Source organism: Strix aluco, chromosome 6 (genome assembly GCF_031877795.1).
Source record: "Strix aluco isolate bStrAlu1 chromosome 6, bStrAlu1.hap1, whole genome shotgun sequence".
NCBI classification, from domain to species: Eukaryota; Metazoa; Chordata; class Aves; order Strigiformes; family Strigidae; genus Strix; species Strix aluco.
This window is the reverse complement of record NC_133936.1, coordinates 5,524,259-5,543,050: the sequence shown is the minus strand read 5'-3', so window position 1 is coordinate 5,543,050 and position 18,792 is coordinate 5,524,259. Positions and strand designations below refer to the sequence as shown.

General features: G+C 36.9%; 1 protein-coding gene across 4 annotated transcripts in view; it reads left to right on the top strand.

The window, feature by feature from the left end:
• The window catches only part of ARHGAP15 (Rho GTPase activating protein 15), a 326,436-nt gene that overhangs the window by 26,491 nt on the left and 281,153 nt on the right, over window positions 1-18,792 (top strand). The gene's annotated exons all lie outside the window — the stretch shown is intronic.

The following is an 18,792-nucleotide window of genomic DNA, read 5'->3' as shown; positions in this document are numbered from 1 at the left end:
TGACTATCTGAGCTGCCACATATTCTGACAGTTACAGTAAAATGTTGCATTTAAGAGTATAGCCAAAACCCAAATAAAGCAAAAAATGTGCTATCCTTTCAAATCTCTGAATCTTCCCCCAGTTTTGGAATAAAATTTGAAAGATTGTGAAATACCCTATCCCATTTTCCCTTACTTCCCTCCACTCCCCCAGAGCTCTACAAGAAAGATTGTTTTCCTGGATATTTCATCCATGGCCAGAACTGGAAGTACTGCAGCTGTGATGAGCGAATCTGTTCTCATGACATCTCTAGCCCCAAGGCAGGTAGAAAACCCAGATGAGCATCCAAACTTTTCTGTGTTTATTTGGACCAAATCTGGGTTTTGGACCAACTGAGCTTCACATCAGCAGCTCTGTCATCCTTAAGAGCTCATTCTTCTTGATTGTGGTCCTGAAGTCAGACTCTTACTTTATAACCTCATTACACACAAAAAACAATGTTTAAAAATTAAAGTGCCAGGTGCCAACTCTTTTCAGTAGTTGGCTACTTCAACTTTGAGCTTTCCATTTTTTATCAGCAAATGATAAACTGAAAATTCAGTGTTCCCAGTTTAGATCTTTCTCAAAATTAAAGTGTAAATCTAAAGTGGCCACCTGTAAGCACTAAAACCTGAAGACATTTGGACACAAGTTAAACAAATTGTTTAAAAAACTGCCAATTTGTTGCATCAGGTTTTAAGAATAACTTTGCAGGGAAGATCCAAAATTTTTGTTTTAACATTTTCAGGCCTGGTTTTCTTTTTTTTAGGGGAGTGATTTTTATTGTTTTTTAATGAAGACATTGAATTGCTGGGAAAAGAAATAACATGATCGTAGATAAACTGTTGCAGAAGAATAAGGATGACACCACCATGCAAATCTCAAAAGCCTGGGAAAGGTTGGACCAATGGGCTGGTGACTGTGAAAAGCACAAAGCAAGTAGGGAGCTGAGGGATTTGGAGGCAGGTGGGCTGGAAGAAATGAGGTGGGAAAGGTGAATTTGCTGCAGCTGAGTAGAGCTGTAGGTCCTAGCTAGAGGAAGGGCTGTGCTCCTGGTTTGCAGTGTTGGTGCTTCGCTGGCAGCGTGGGAAAAAGCTCCTCATCTATTCTGTGGTTTAGCTAAAAGCTCTGCAATGTGCGTCCAGGTAGGTGTGGACTTCTACGTATGGCTGTTTGTAGGAAATCTTTAATTGCACTGAATTTGGCTGAAATTCCTAATCCTCCATTCTTATGGTCATATGATTTTTACGATGATCTAAACAAGAGAGACATCCTAATATACTCTGAGCACATTATGTGTCCATGGACCACCAGTTCCTTAAAAACTGCTGTCATTTTCCAAGAGTCTCTTTTGGTTTTACTTGTGTTTTTTTATGTAAATTCTTTTATGGTTTTATGGCAGATGAGCCTGATTACATGAAAGTTTACCTTTAAAATACTTCCCATTTATCATACAATTTCCTTACCTAGAAAATCCCAATGCAGCCACTGCTAATGTTTGATAAGATTTGTACCTGGTAGATTCTAAATTACATTAATGCATAAAGCCGGCGATGCCAGGCTCCCTATTGTTACAGTTATTAAAGCTGTAACTGAAATGATATCTTTCATATTGATCTTCAGCTAGCAGCTCTTATCCAGAAGCTTTGTTTCACATTAAAGACACTAATGATTGTCTCCACAAAATGAGTAGCTTAATAGTTAGAAAAAGTTAAATGGAAAAAAGAAAAAAACTTTGATAGCCACCTTTGATAGCTCTTCATTCCAACATCTCTCATAGCCACAAAGTGCAAGCCAAGCATTAATAGACCTTTTAATAAAATGACTTAAAAGAAATCAATGGGATTTCTCACAAAGCCTAATTTCCAGCAAGTTATATTATTTAAATGTTTGTATTTCTTCCGAACAGCGCGTGTCCTCCCATAGGTGCCAGAGTTTTTCCTGGAATTTCTCAGGGTATCTTCCTAGGGTTTTCACTTTTTATTTTCAGGGGCCTGGTTTTGATTTACTACCTTACTGATTTTTTTTTTTTTTTTTTTTTAAATGGAGAATATATAAGCCCTGTACTCTTCCAAGGTTGGCAAAATTTCCTGTAGACGTAGAGACAACAGCGAAATGTCTATTTGTGGGATGAAGGGGGAAGTCTGGTTAGATATATACTAAGAGCCTTTTTGAGTAGTCACAGTCACTTTGGTTCCTTCATGGACTATAGGAAATCTTTCTCTTTCCTTACCTTCAGGGAAAGATGGTATATCCTACCAGTACAGCTCTCCAGCTGCAATTGTGATAAATGCATCTGCAAGACAGGAGGTTTTGGCTTAGGTTAGAGTTTGTGGGTGAAGAGAAAATTATTGCACTTGCTTTTTTTTTCCTGGGACTTTTGGGTAGGTTTTCTGTTAGTTCTTAGTTTGCTTGTTTGCTTTGGCTTAGGGTGAGGAGCAGCTGCTGGATTTCTTTTTGTGTTTAACTAGATTATTTTTTTTTCCCTATTTTTGGCTATGGCAGACAGAATGCAACATAGGTGTTTTCCATGAGATCATGTAGTGAAAGCAGAGAAATACACATGCAATTTTTATGTTCTCTGAGCTCATTTATTGTAGTTGATATGTGGCATGTATCTATTTAATGACTGATATCAAAGGGAAGGGGGTTTTTTTGGGTGACCGGAAGCAAATCCACAAATTGTTCTATTTGGGAAAACCAGGTCATATTTATTATTTTACATAAACAGAGGTATAGTATGCTGGCAAGGTAGAATATAAGGTATCAAATTCATTTGCACTACTATAAACTGTAGTTCAACAGAGACAATTCCCTACATGTTTGCTCTGGCATGGTTTTTCCCTGATAAGTTCTAGTCAATTCACAGTAATGATTAAGTCAAATACTTCATACATTAAATGTTCATATAATAAATCATGGGGATGAAAAGAGAGAAGGCAAAAAAACCACACAGAATAGACTAGACTATGCAGAGGTCCACAACTACAAAATATTTCCCTCTTTTCTCAATATTATGTGCGTATTCAGCCCTTATTTCTGCTGCATTTTTCCCAGGCTCCAGTGGAAGAGCCTAGATTAAGCTAATGCAGGGACATGTTTTGGCCGCTTATTATTTATTACAATTTTAGTTCCAGGTTTCAAAAACAATTAGGGAAACTGCTTAATAGGAAAATGACTCTAATTACTCGTTAATTGAGGTTATCTGCTTCACATTATTCAAAACGTAAATTGTGTTGACACTTGTACCCAGATATGATTACTTAATAAACAGACTGAAAATACATCATGAATGCACGCACCCCCAAACGAAAGGTATTTTATTTTTTGAGTCTTGTTTGCTCATCTGAAAGATGTTAAAAAATATATGTATATAATTTGCATTAAGATCAGTTATAGCATGTTAGTTCAAAAATATAAATTATATGCTTCAAATAGTGGAAAGATGAAGTACTGAAATTTAAAAGTGAAAGGGTTTATTAAGCTTATATATGTTTAGGTAAGGTTTACACACAATAACAAACAGTCACATAAAGTATTGTGTTACCTTTGGAATAAATAATTTAGCTGATAAATCAAGTGTCTGGAGCCAAATAAAAGACCAATGTTAATGTTTTCATATTAGTATTTACTCTTGTGTTTGGTTTTAGGGATCTATAAGAAGAGGAAGAGTGTTATTTTTTTGAAAAATAATTTCATTTGGGGATGAGAGAGACAAGATTCTGAACAAGATTGTATTTTCTGAATAAGATAGTTCTAGAATGTGGGAATAGAAACAAATTATCCCCTTTTCCTCATACATTAGTGTGCCCTGTGACCTCTACTTTTTTCCAGAAATATACAATCCCTTTTTTTTTTTTTTTTTTTTAAAGACTTAGGGCTTGAATTAGATTTCATAGTAACCAAACGGCTAATGACATCTAAGACCATGATTCCACACAATGGAAATCTGTGTGTTTGTCAGCCAAATCAGTGTGGGTAAGTTCAACCCTTTTTAAAATATTGGGCATTGGGTTTTGGTTTTTTATTTTTTTATTTTTTCAAATGTAGGTTGCAAAGATAATAATTTCCTTAGAAAATCAAAAATGTTTATTATAAGACAAAATCAATAATGTATGAAAGGTAACATTTTTGTTCTAAAGACAGAACTAGCGAACTTGTTGAGAAGAGAGAGATTTCTAGTGTGTTTCACCTTGAAATTTCCCTGTTTGAAATGATAGAGGCCTCAATTCAGGCAGAGAAGCTGTGATTTCAGCTGCAGACTCCATTTCTGTGTCTTAGACTCAGGACTATAATTTGCTGAGATGTTTTTGGAAATGTGAGCCTCCACAAGCCATGGTGGCCAGACAAGGAAAAGGGGAAGGCAGGAGAATGGTGGGGAGTGGAAAAAAGTTAATGCTTCTGGTAAAAGGGAGCTGTTCGCTCACTTCATGGGATTATTTATTCCTTAATATGTAAGCATAACTCTTCCACTTCAAATTTTTTTGACTTGTATTTTCCTTAGCTTAATATCTTTTTAAGGCATTTTCTGCACAAATACTATTACTCTCTTCTACTTCAGATTTTGCCAAGAATTGACGGAAAGTTGCAGAGCCCACAAGAATGAAAGTTTTAGGGCTGTGTTTGTGCCCATTAACTTTCTTTTCTATGATATTTTCCCATTTTCACTCTGTTTGACATTGAGCCTGAGCTTTGTTCCTCACTTGTAGCCTATGGCAGTGGAACGGGGAGATGAGACGTCACGGAGATGTAGAGCGCACATAAAAAGAGAAGATGTGTAAAAACTGAAATGACATGGCAGCTGAAGCAGCTTGTTGCTCAGCTTGGTTGCATGTTTGAGTGGAGAAAGCGAGGTAAATTGTGATATGTAAGAGAATAACACTCGACAGGGTGTATGGTTGTAAGGTATATGGATGCTCAATCATGTGGTGAGGCAGAAGGCTAAAGGACAAGCGCCTTCAGTATCCACACAGTCTGTAGATATCCGTATGACCTACAAAACAGAAGGTGTTAGGCTCAGAAAAATATCACTTACAAAGCATATGCAAGCAATTTTAAGAAAAGTCCATCTATATCCTGTGACTATCTCTTAATCTTTCAGTAAATATTAAAAGAATAAAGTTTAGGGAAAGAATTCACTATCACACACTTCTGTGTGCATTTGCACCACAAGTAGATGAATTCTCACAGTAGCGTATATGCAAACAACCCTTTCCGCCTCCCACTGGTTATACTTAAGCACCTATTAGAGTTACATGTGCCTTTACGTTAATTTTTCTGAACATTCACAACAACGGCTATATCTGTGCCTGAATGGGTCTGTGTAATAGATCTGATGATCTTCACATCTGGAGTAGGATTTTTTTAGGTCGGTCTCCATTTACAGCATTTTGGATATTTGAGCTGGGAAGAGAATGACCCTTTGTATACTGACATTTGAACATTTTAAGATGTTTATTCAAAGCATTGTTTAAATTTTGATACTTCTACAACCACATAGAAAATAGTTTGCAAATTAGTTTCTATGGCAATGTGTAATAAATTACTGAAGGAATTATAATTTAGGAGGATTTGTCTTCCATTGTGTTCCATTTTAACACATGCAGATGCTTAAACCTGCAAGAAGATATAAGCAGATATTTTAAAAATCAGCATGATGCAGTATGCCAGCTTGCCTCTGCCTTTCTGATTGTATGTGCACCTGTATAAATGAGACAAATTATCCCATTTTTGATCTGGCGACTTTCCTTTACAGTTAAAGAGATGATTATATAAAATGCAGTGCACTGCAAAATCAACTTCATTATTTTAGCATGAGGAAATTGTAGATTCCAGGTAGTTTCATTCCTTCTATAAGGCAACGTGCTGTGCATTCACCATTTTATAAATCTATAGTCACTGGGTAGTGATAAACTGAGATATATTGACTAATTGACTGGTTTTTGTAATGGCACCCGTTATAGAGATAGACAGGCCCTTTACACAGTGAAAAGCGGCCAAAAGCTAAACAGTGTATAAAATCTTCCCTGTAATAAACTTCATCCCAGATATTGTATCGCTGAGGGGAATCCTGCAAGAACTGCAATGTTGGACCAAACTGATGCTTTTACTGTGTTCTGGGGTTTTCCAAATTCTTTAAGTTCTGAACTCTGTGCACAGGAATAATTTCAAGAATCTTTTTTATCTCTAATTTTGAGAGCTTAATGCTGTGTTGTTACAGGCACACTGTTAAGATGATGCAGCTGTTAATAGTGATAAAGGAAAACCAGGAACAGTCAATAAATATTTGTAGGGTTTTGGGTTTGTGGTTTTTGTTGGTGTTTTTTTTTTTTTTTTAATCATGAGTGATTTGCTTACAACTGATGATGAACTTTCCATGCTATTAATGACTGAAAATATGTTGAATGGTGTCTATTAATGATATTTGGCAAAATTTTAGGAATCTTAAATAAATGTCATGCTAGAGCCTTAAACAGTTTTCTGAGGTGGTCCATGCCTGTTGATTTTAATCATAAATATTGGGTTGTCATGGAAATTACAAAAATTTCACAAAGGGCAATCATTATGCCAATAAGCAAAAAGGGAAAATGGCATGACTCAGAAAACTTTATAGGCAGATTAACTTAACAGAGTATTGGGTCAACTAATGGAAAAATTATTGCAGGGTTTAGCTTTAAAAAAAGAAAGAAGTTAGGAATATCATTGATGTCAATAATTGAATAAAAAATAAATTTAAAAAATCCAAGGAAATGGCATTACTTTTTGATGCAAGTCTCGTTGAAAAAGGCAGCCATATTTGTGAAGTGTGGTGAAACTTTGTAAGTCACTCAACTTAATAGTATGTGACATTCTGATTAAATATTAGCTATGTGCTGTATCAGTGAAGCACACGTTAAATGGATTAAGAACTGATTAATTTACACATTTCGGGAAGTAGTCCCTGGGGAATCATGATCAACTGGGTGAATTTTTAGAGTTGTTCTCGAGGGACTAGTATTAACCTTGACACTAATCACTCTTTTTATCCATGATATGGAAGTAAATAGAACAGTTCTAATAACATTTTAAAATAAAGCAAAGATTGATGGACTGGCAAATAGGTCTGGGTAAAGGCACTTGTGGAGAGTGATCTGGATTGCTTAATGGCTGAAAGTGCATTTTAATTTATCCAAATATATGTATATATGGGAAACACAGGCCATGCTGTTCCCAGAACTAGGAACTGTATTCTGAGATTTTACTGCAAATGTAGCTCCTAGGGCTGTTCAGGTGTCAAAAAGTTTGAGCTGACCCTTGTGAGTGATAATGAAGAAGGAAGGTGGCAAGCGTTCCTGTCTGCCAATGACACTGATGCTAAGGAAACTAGAGTAATGATACTAAAATAATGAAGATTATGCAAGGAAGAAACAAGAAAAAAACAAAAAGAATGAGAGGTTAGGAAAATTGTCTTGCCAATGAAGGACCTACAGACCTCAGCATGTTTAAATTATCCAAAGGAAATTGAAAGGCAATTGATTTCCTACTTACCTAATTAAGGGACAACACTGGGCACCAAACAGTTCTTTAATGCAGCAGAAAAAGGCAATACAAGATGAAACGTCTGGAAGTTGGAAGTCCCCCAAAATAAAATGAGAGTTACAGTACATTTTGCAAAGACTGGTGGGAAACTATCAAGAGAATTGGTAAATTCATCATTTTTTCATGCCTTCAAATAAGAAGTGGATCCCTTCCAGAGAGATATCAAAGAGAAATTTCCTAGGCGAAGTCCAGCATAGTTTGGATAAAATATTTATATAAACATTTCTATAAACAGTGCCATCTTGATTCCTCATCCATGTCAAGGGGTGGAGAAGCAAAGAGATACAGTGGCAGGTGCTATTTGAAAGCCTTCATTGGACTGGGGACAAAAGAGGAAGAAACACAGCACATACGTGATAAATCAAAGCCTTTTTCCCTCCATTATGTGATGTGTATTTGGAGCTTTGCTGACAGTGTGCTATATGTGCATGTTCAGCATGGTATATATACACTGAAATGTATACTCCAAATTCTATTTTCACGTACCACCAAAGCTTCTAATAACATCTGGCTCATTTGTTTTCTTGAGATGCTGTTTGTTTCTTTTTTAAAAAATTATTTTTTAGATATATATATATATTTTTTTTTAATAAGGTCAATGACTTCTCTGGCAGCGTACCTGGAGTAAGTACTGCCTTTATACGCTGTCCACATTTTGGATGGCAGTGGATGATTCTTATTTTGTTTTGTTGGGGGTTTTTTATTATATGTAGGGTAGGTGACTATCAGAACAGAATGAGGAAAATCAAATCAAGGGCAATTTCCAGTCTGTCTAGACGCTTCAGAAGTTTCAAACAGGATAATTCCATTTCTCCTTTTCTTTAGCTGCTGTATTAACGTTATATGGTTTGCTGTCAGTGTAATGCCACAAGAGTAAAACCAGGAGATTCAGTGTGCTTGGATCAGAAATATGCACTTCCCTCTGCTACACGTTGTCTTGAGCACACGGACCAATTTGTAGAGTGAGCACAAAAGGGACTGTCATATTATTTTAAATATTTCTTTGCCTATGAAAGGCAAATAATGAAATAATATTGAAGCAATATGGACAGCATCATTTTGCAATTGTGGTTCTTATTTTGCCAAGATGCAAATAGATGACATTTTCCTTTTTTTTTTTTTAATTTTTATTTTAAACCTGTGTGACAAACAATCAAATTAAGAACCTGGAAGCCCAATACAAATTTGAAGAACTAATTTTGATATTTAAAAAAACCCCAAACAAACACTAACCTTTGAATTATAGTACTTTTACTCTGTCAGCAGGTTTTGGTAATAGTGCTAGGATATTCATTTTGTGTGAGATGAAGGCAAATTGCAAGTGGAGAATCCCAGAGCTGTGTAACAGTATTAGCAATCACTGCTGTCCTACCTGGTTTTCTGCAAGGTTGTGATTAAATATAAAACTGAGAAATCTCAAAGGAAGAGTGAAGAAAAGTTAAGCTTTTAAATATTTTCATTCTTTTCCTAGCTGAATACTCTGATGTCAAATAGAATAAGAAGGAGTCGTCCTGCTAATTGACCTTTGCAAAATTACCCATTTGCTTAAAAAGCTACTTGAAGTAGATCAGTTATTATTTTGATTACTCTATTTCTTTCATGCTAGTGTTTATAATGGCACCTGGGAAAGTCTGTTTGAAAACTTTGCTTCATTCTTTCTTCTGCTGTGTATGCACTTTGGTGCTCTGAACAATGTTAATAAGCAATACTGGGGTTTTTTAAGAGATTACAGGTTGTGATGATATGAGACACTAATATGAGCCAACAGGGCTGGAAAAAAAAAGCATTCACAAGCTTACTCAGGTTATTAGAGCAAAGGGAAGGGGAGCAGGTGGCAAGTTAGATGGCCATCTAGATATTATCAAGCTGACAGGTATCCAAGTGGCTCTGTATTACAGTCTTTAATTTTGATCTCTGAATAGTTTTTAATAAGATTTAGCTATGGGGTTGTCAGCCGTGACCTGTGTTAGAAGATGTTCCTTCCAATCACATTAAAAATGTACTTTGTGAAAATTCCTGTACTGACAAAACCAAAGGACTTTAAAAGCCAGTGTTTTACCTCTGTGTTGTCTGGAATCAGCAACGTAAAAGTTAGAAAGGAGGTAGTCTTAGTGGTTTTTTTTCCCTTCAGATTAAAGAAGCTAAACCAAGCTTGGAAGTCAGAGCAAAATAGTTTTTATTCAGATTCTTTGATTTTTGTCACTGGATGTTCATAGCGACTTTTTTGGCTTGTGTTCTTTATAAATCCAATTTCATTCTGGAGCCAGGACTTTTTCGGCACTGCTCCTGTGAAACTTGGACACAACCATTTGACAATATGTCCAGACAAAAACAGATCAAGTAGTCACACATGACTGATTTGGTGGAGCATGCTCAAAGATAAGACTGATGTCTCCACACAGCAAACAATTCTCTAGGGTAGGGACAGCACTCTCAAATCCAGTCACCCCAGAGTAAACACTAAGTTAGACACAGCTTAAAAGTGCCTTCGAGCACAGGCTTCCACTGCTGACTAGATGAGAGCCCCAAGCCAGGCTGCAGATCCAGCCATGCCATAGCTTTTATATCTCTTTTCAGCCTGCTAGCAAGCGTCCGTAATAGTCAGAGCAGTATTGGGGTGCACTCAGCGAGGGGAAGGGGAAGAAAAAAAGAGAAAAACACTTGTTAGAATAATTTTATTAATATGTTTCATGAGTATTTGCAACTCATTTTATTAATTTTCCATGAGTGTTTGTAAGTGTGATAGTTTGTTCGCCAGAGTGTTGGCAGAAAGGAGGAGTCCTGGAAGACTCCGTTGGAAATAGTCTTTGCTGCAGTGATGTCTTTGATTTTCCTCTCACTCCTTTTAGAAGTTTTGGTCATCTAATCAAAGAGCAGAAACTATAGCATGGAACTTTTCTAATGACTCACAGTGTATGAAAGACAGCTATAGAACTATGAATGGTCTGTAAAAATACCATGGGATTTATGTACACATACAAAGTTGTTCAAATAATGTCAATTAAAATTTTAATAAAATATATTCTTTTGGAATAGTTAGCAAAAATATTAATTTTTAAGTAACACTATTATCTGCTGATATGATGTTGGTCAAAGTATATTTGGAAGAAAATGGTATTTTAATTTTAACATTGCTGCTTTCTCTTAAAATATCTGCAATAAGGTTGGGTTTTGGACTCAGAAACACCCCCCCAAAACAGAGAAGCTTTTCTTCTCTACTAATTTTTATAAAAAGAATCCCTTGTTACCAAGTAGGAGGTTCTCAGTTATTATTTCAGAGGGCAATGACACAAATTAAAATGGATCTTTGTTAAAATTACTTTTTTCTATCCACCTTTACTGGTGCCATTGTTTATCACGGAATATTTTCTGCAGTATGGTATACATGGAACGTGCATTGAAGGTAAACCATTTTAGAGAGGTCTGGATTTGGTTCACACTGGTTTCAGAATGATCTGCCTTTGATTTTTATACACTATGGTCACTGAGTGATGTGCGGTGCCCAAGGTAGTTTCAAGCTAAGTTGGGTACCAGAAGCACGCTAGCCTGGGAAGCAGGATAAACCAGGCTGTGCCCTGGTTCATGTGGCCATGGCTATGCTGCTCTGATGCTTCAGCCAGTTTGTTTCAAGTTTTAGCCCGGGTATCCCTCCACTGCCATTAACAACGTAGAACATATTCTTACACAAGAATCCTTGCAATTTTTTTGTATCATTCCATTTTTAATTTTTTTTCCCCCCAGTATATTCTCCCCCTCCCTTCGTGTTTCTGGCACATATATGTCCACAGGTGTTATTAAGTGCAGGGTAGCATGTGGTGTCCATGCTTCAGTGCTATCACAGAGGAAGGACTTCCTACAGGAAAAAAATGATCACTTTCAGTATTTTGCAGGCTGCCCATCTAAGCCCATCATTGCCTGGCATCTACACACTAAGGGCAAGGATCCAGCGAACTTGTGAGTGGGCACCATGCCATCTGAACAGATGGGCATGGAAGTAGGCAGCCAGTAGACCATGTATGTGCATCAACTGTGGGTGTTGAGGGCAAGATTCCCAGTGGAGAATGTCCAAACAGCTGTCTGGCCTGAGCCAACATGCCTACGACCAAGCAAAAGTGCCATCCCTAAATCCTGCTGAGTTGGATTAACCTTCAAAAATAAAAATTGCTTCTGCAGTAGCATAAGGTGAGTTTTTGGCTTGTTTAAATCTGAAAGAAAGAATTAGGTAGGCAGGATAAAGAGATATGCTAGCGTAGAGTCCACTAGAGAGGAATGAGCATTTGTCTGGAATAGTAATAATATTTTATACAAGGGTATCTATATGGTGTACAGTAACTGATGACTTGCAGGAGTGTGACATCAATGTTAATTACTCTCTTTCTGTTAAGACAGTCCTTTCAGGAGAGACTGAGCTTTTGAATGAATTTTGATTTTAGTGTATGTACTGGATGTGATTTTCTAAGGGCAATTCTTTTGGATTTTTTTGCACATTTACTAAGTTTTAATGATTTTTTTGCTTGCCTTTTACCCTGTGAATACTGTTCTGGGGTATAATTTCAAGTCAGAGTTGCTGGCACAATTTGCTGCCATAACTAAGTTCTCACATTTATTGTCTTTATTTTTCTAAGATCCAAAGAGGACATGAAAAGATAATCTATCATTACCCTCTGTCTGTATTAACTTTGATTTTTACCTTTGATAGACATAACATCAAAGAACACATTTTTGCAGATGTAGATGTCAGAGGCAGTGAATTAGTGATATCTATGACAGTTTTATTCCTACTATTTTTACTCCTTATTTCCTCTATCATTGGTGCACTACTCATCTATAATTTTACCAAAGCACCTGCAGTAGTTAAGATTAATATATTCTAATATCATGGTGAACCAAAAGTAACAACTGCATGATGAATAGAAAACTTATCAATATATTTTATTTTATAATACACATTTTTATGTATGGCTAGATGAATACTGTCACAGTGTGCACATGGCTGTATTTTGTTACGTATTACAGGCTGTAACAGAAAAGGCTAGTACAAATACATAAAAAGTCTCACTTTAAATGTTCTTTTCTTGAATCAAAGAGTATTGTATTTAATACAATTAAAGCATATTGAAGCTTTGAGACCAGGTTCCAGTTTGATTTCCAGTTGGAAATCCTGAGGATTAGAGGCAACACAGCTGTTGGTCTCTTTGTGATAGTTGGATCCCCAGGTACGCAAATCTGAGCGACCCGCAGTCAAATTTAGAGCAGCCTTAGGATTTCTTCAACTCATGGGTGGTAAGGACCTTTTGTAGCTGTCTCCTCTTCTACATATGGTTTTGGCAGATGTCCTACTCCTGAAAAGGCTAAAAATGAAGCCAACTACATCAGCTGGGACTCCCTCAAAGCAAGGATCAATTGGACAAATTTCAAAGTCCATTTGAGTAGTTAGAGAGGAACAAAAGGGCTCCCACTCTAGGGAAAATCTGCTCCTGGGAAACAGTGAGGCATTAATGGAGAAAAGTACCTAGTGCCTGATGTAGGCTTATTCTCGGAGTTAAAATATTACCCCAAACTGGATACCCCAAACGTGGATCACCCCTCCAACAATTTTGGGAAAGAAGGTGACATAGTTTCAAATAGACCATACTTTGTAATCAGACTCATGATTATTTATTCTCTGATTGCAGAGAATCAGTTCATCTTAATACTCACTGAAATTTAAACTAGGATCTGAATAATTATTTTGCTCTTATTTCATGAATGAAGCAGCTGAATAAATCGAGATATTCCCGCAGTAAAAGCGCTGCAGTGCTTGTCTAAAGCAAGTTCTGAAGGCAGGGAGCATGCCCACATGATTAAATTGTCTTGATATCAAATACCTACCTTCACAGGCTCGAATACGAAGGAGGACCCTCACGCTGTGGGAAAGGTCTATAGGATTCTGATTTATAAGGGAGCAAGAGGTCAAGGGAAGCAAAACCATTATCATTATTTTCACAGGCTCTGGAGATCTAAACTGAGTATAGAGGGCAGTGTGCTCAAAGGGAGACATGCAGGGGGAATGCAACACAAACTGGCTTTCTTTCCCCCCCCCCCCCCCCCCCCCCCCCCCACTGATTTCAGTCTGCAGATTCTGCTGAGAGTATGTCATATGTAACAAACTCAAGCCTGTAAGGACTGTGAAGTGGTTTTCTTATTAAATGATGCATAGAGAGATTATCTGGTCTGTAGTCAGTGCACAAATACTCCATCCATGCAAGTTCCTATTCCCAAGCAAAACGTTTGGTCACTTGTATAATAACAAGTTTTTTGGGGCCTAGGGATGGGGATGGAGGGTGAGGAAAAAATGAAAGCTGGTGGGGGCAGGACTAAAACTGTACTTCATGCCTCTTTCTCCCTGCAAGCCTTACAAAAAACAAAACCAGAGTGAGCTAGTGTCACGTTATACTGCCTTGTAGTCTCCATTAACTTTTCTTCTGAAGAAATCTCTTTGGGACAAGCAAGGAGGAACAAAAATCCAAACATGTGGTTCTAATGTAACCCTCTGGAGGGTGATGATAGGAGGGCTCCAGAGCAAGCCAGGAGCACCAGTGGCCACAGCTGCAGGCAAGGAGCCCACTGAGCCACAGGAGCTTTCCCTGGGGCAGAATGGGGTCTTCTGCTGAGCTATTGCACAGCTCTAATGCACCGAGAGCATCCACAGCAGCAGGTCGGGTGGGCGAAGGGAATTGCTCCTGCTGTCTCTTGATAGCTTCCCTTTCTTGAGGATGAACCAAAAACCCTTATCTGCTGAGATGACAAAGAAACATCTCCAAGCAGGCAGCCTTGTGTGATTTTTCTGAGTGTCTTTCAGCAGAAGAGAAACCTACTACAGCAGAGCTGTTTCCAAATAACTTCTGTAGATACCAATGGACTTGCCATACTGCCAAAGACTGGATCTTTAAAACAAAACAAACCACTTTGAGCATGGCAGTGAGTGAAATGTTACAGAATTTTTCCTTTCACTTGCCATTGCCTAGGTGTCTTTCAAGGGATGGGGCCATTAAGAAATGCTACAATACATTTTTGTTAAGTTTCTCTATCTAAGCAATTATGAGCTGTCACTGCAGTACGGGAGTGACTGGGAACAAAATGACCACAGATATCACTAAATCAGGTATCACCCCTCCTTCTCTGTTGAGGGAATGGTTTTCACAAAAGTTTATGTGACCAGTTTGTACTTTTATTGCAAACTTTCAAGCTGCCACCAGTAAGTTCGATCCTATAAAGAATGGAGTGTTCTGGCCCTGATCCAGAAAAACACTTAAGCCCGTGGCAGAGTGCTTTGCTGGATGAGGTCCAGAGCAGAGCACCATGCAGAAGTAGGGGTTCAACAGTAGGGGATTTCTCTCTTTTTTTGGGTGTTTATACAGGAATCTCCACATACATGATTGCAGTGTGGGTAGGATGAAGAAAAACAACAGTTAGATCCCTAAAAAGAAGGGTCAGAGCATGAACAGTGGCAATTTTTTTAGTAAAAATCTAACAAAACTTCCATATCAACCTTCTCCTTGATGGAGCAGTACAGCAATTGATGGAGAAAACAGTAGGTAGATGTCATCCTGGAGTTTCTCATGCAAAGCAGAGCTCTGCTGCTCCAGGTGCTGCTTGTTTGAACAAATTATGGTTTTCCCAGGCTACTTGTAGGTGGTGTTTGTGAGTAAATAACCTGTCATGAATAACTTATTTGATAATCTTGGAAACTACTTAGAAATGTCTTACAATTATCTTAATTATTTAGGGATACAAGTGAATTCAGAATGATGTTTCAGGAAATAATTGTCTGTACTTTACACTAGAGCAGCCTGCCTGGGCCTTTTGAGAAATGTTATTTGATTTTGCTAGGTTTGGTTGAAATCAAAAAGAAGTATGCTGCTTCTCTTTGACTAGATGAATTAGGTCAGAAATATGCTTGTAATGGGAAATAAAATCCAAATCAGTCCTCCAAGTCTCTCTTTAAATCAACGGCACACTATTTGAAGAGAGTAGAAATGAGTTAGTTGTGATGAATTCCCACAAAAAGAAGGAGAATTTAAAGAACAAATGGGAACACAGAAAGAAATGAAATTAAGCATCAGGTTATTGTATTTTACTTCATCAATGTTAAAACAGCAGTTGTCAGATGGTTGTCCCTTCACGCCAGGATACCAGGCATATGTAATGGAGGCTTTGCCTTTGTAGAAAGAATGATGACGGATTAGTGCTTAGATGCTGAAATAACTCTGGTAGGAGATGGATACCCTTTAGCTAAGGGAAAGGGGGGGCCTGCTGAGGCTGAATTTAACAAAACCAGACTTGCCCACAGACTTGCAAGCGCTCGCAGAGTGGATTTTTTAATGCTGCAGGTGACATTGTTGCTGACTGAAGAATGTTCATCAAATCAGAAAACTGCTGATAAGCTGCCTTTCCCAAAAAGGGATCTCACGAACTTCTCCTGTAAATCTCTGCCTTTCATCATACCCTGGGAGGTGAGGTAGAGGACTTGTGACAGATATTATTTAGGTTTTTCTTCTCTTTATTAGGGTAATTGAATGGAGCTACAGAGAAAAAAAAAATCTCAAAACATCTCCTTTATGGTCTGTCTATTAAAAACTGAATGAAAGAATTAAAATAATTGAGCCTACACTTCCCTTTGAATACTTTGGTACACTACTGAAAATTGTGAATATATTGGAACATAGGTATATTGAGTACTGTCACCCAGGTTCTTCTAAGAACATTTTAACATTGAACTAAATATTTCATAAAGAAAGTGATATAACTAACTCATTCAGCAGTATTTGCAAAATGTATTTAAGACCAAATTTGTGTAAGGCCTGCTGGAACTTTATAAAATTGGTTTTAAAGACTATATTGTCTCTGTTGCTGAGTTTTTGCAAGATGTTTTGATTCATTTTTTAAAAAGTTCTATTTCTAAACCAAAAGGCTGGTAGAAATGAGTAAGAACTTTGTTGAAGTTTCCGTTACTTCCATTTGTAAGCCAAATATTTGGGGTGTTTTTCCAGAAGAGCTAGATCTTGGCTTACATAGTTGTGGATTTTGGTTGTATTTCTGTAACTAGATTCAGACTTCGGAGCTTCTTGTGTGAGGTTGCTCATTGCTGGGTTACAAAGTAATGCAATTTCTTTTATTTTTGCCCTATGAGAGAAACATCTTTTTAGCAAAAGTATCACATTAAATAATCAGGTAAGAGGTCTATTTTTTTCTCCTTGTACACATGCAGTTTTCCTTAACATTTCTGCTTTGCATACACTGAAGAGGTTTGTAAAGCACATAATATCATCCATAACAGGAATTTAATTTTTTTTTCTCCTTTCATATTTCCTGGAAATCTTACTATTGTCTTTTTACTACACTACCACTAATAACTTGTTAGTACTACAAAAATAGTACTTTTTACTATCTCGTATCTTCATTTGGTTGTGGATGGATTTAATACTTCTGATCTATTCTTTTTAGCATGTATCAAATGTAAGCATTTCTATTGCTAATGCTCTGATCGTTGAACCAAAGACCAGACCGAAAGCTCTGATCGCTGCTGTACACTTCACAAAGTTGCATATAGGGCCCCCAACAGACACATATGATTCCTGGAGAGAGCAGCTGAATGTTAAAATAGATACTGTGGAGTGGTGGTGTGCCTTGTTATTTAATTTGGATGAGTGAAGACTATATTTTAGAAAGCATTGCTGAGCAATATGCTCTGTTGTATGTTAAGGAATAATTAGAATGGGGGATCTGGGTAAGAAAGACTTTCTATGATCTAGACCTGAATAGTTTAGTTATATGTCACGAGCACTATAGAACCTTCAGAGTTGTTGAACAGTAAAGATAAAGAAAAAGATAAATTGAATTCATTTATTTTGAATTTATATACATGCCTCTGCTTGCATTAATATTAAGTTCCTTCCAAAATCTAAATAGAAAGACTGTAATCTTAAAAGTTCTCTCAACAGCATCAGCAAATCATTCTTGTTTACCCTACATGCTAATAAAACAGGAACATGACACTCCTGAAAACAAGATTGCAAAATACAGAAAATGTGGTCTGACATTTTTTTTCTCCCCAAAGGAGGGACTGCCACTAACTAAAGTATTTCTTATGAAAGCTCGATTGCTTAAGATGCAGAATATTAAGAGAGAAAAACACTTTAGGACACAGCCATGTCACCAGCTGTTACTCACCCTTAATGAAATTGTTAAGTGATATTCTTCATAAATAGGTCAGAGAAACTTTTGAATTGTGAAGAATGTTTTATCTCTTTCTTTGAAATGTTTGTATTAAATTTAGAACTGGTAATTCATTAAGCTCATTAGCTCTGACTAGGAGAGTAGAGCAATATCTAGGATATAGATTTCAAGGCTTAAAAATGTTAGTGCTTACAAATAAACATGAAAGCAATGTGTGGAGAAAAAATATGGGATCATAATATGTTTAACTGTTTTTTGAGCGTGGCCCTCTGGATTAATTAAGAACATTTTCTATATTCAGACACTTGAATATAAACAGAATACATTATGACTTTTGGTTAACTCTGTTTTAATAGGGAAAAAGAGAATGCATTATGATGAATACAGTGGAAACTAGTTGAGACTATATTTTGTTGCTTGCTTCTTAGCTTCAGTTAAAAGAGGAGATGATAATTGAATTTTACAGGATCTCAACTCCAAATTATATTATTATTGACTGACATTGAATTTAAACAGTAAAAGTTTTTAATATATATACACATACACACACATTTGTGTGACCTGTTCTTTGTTACAGATTTGTAAATTGAGCTCTGCCAAACGCTTGATTTGTGATGAAACTTTTATTTAGTCTTAATAATTTCTGGTATAATACAATAATTTTCCAGAGTTTAATCACAGATTGTTATACTGGCTTCGTCCTAGAAAAGAGGGAACTTGAGGAAATGAAGGACTCGGTACTTGGGAACAATTGTAGAATCAGAGTCCAGTATTGCTGTAGCCTTCCAGTCATGGAAACTTTAGAAACACCCTTTAAAGCAGGTTAAAAGTATGTGATATGTTATATGCTTGTTACCAATTATTTTCTAGTTTCTTCATTTACTTGCTTTGCGGCCTTGAGGTTATAATTAACATCTTTCCTATTTGTGTAAAATGGGTTTAAGAGCACTTAACCAGTTAAGCAAATTTTGAGATTC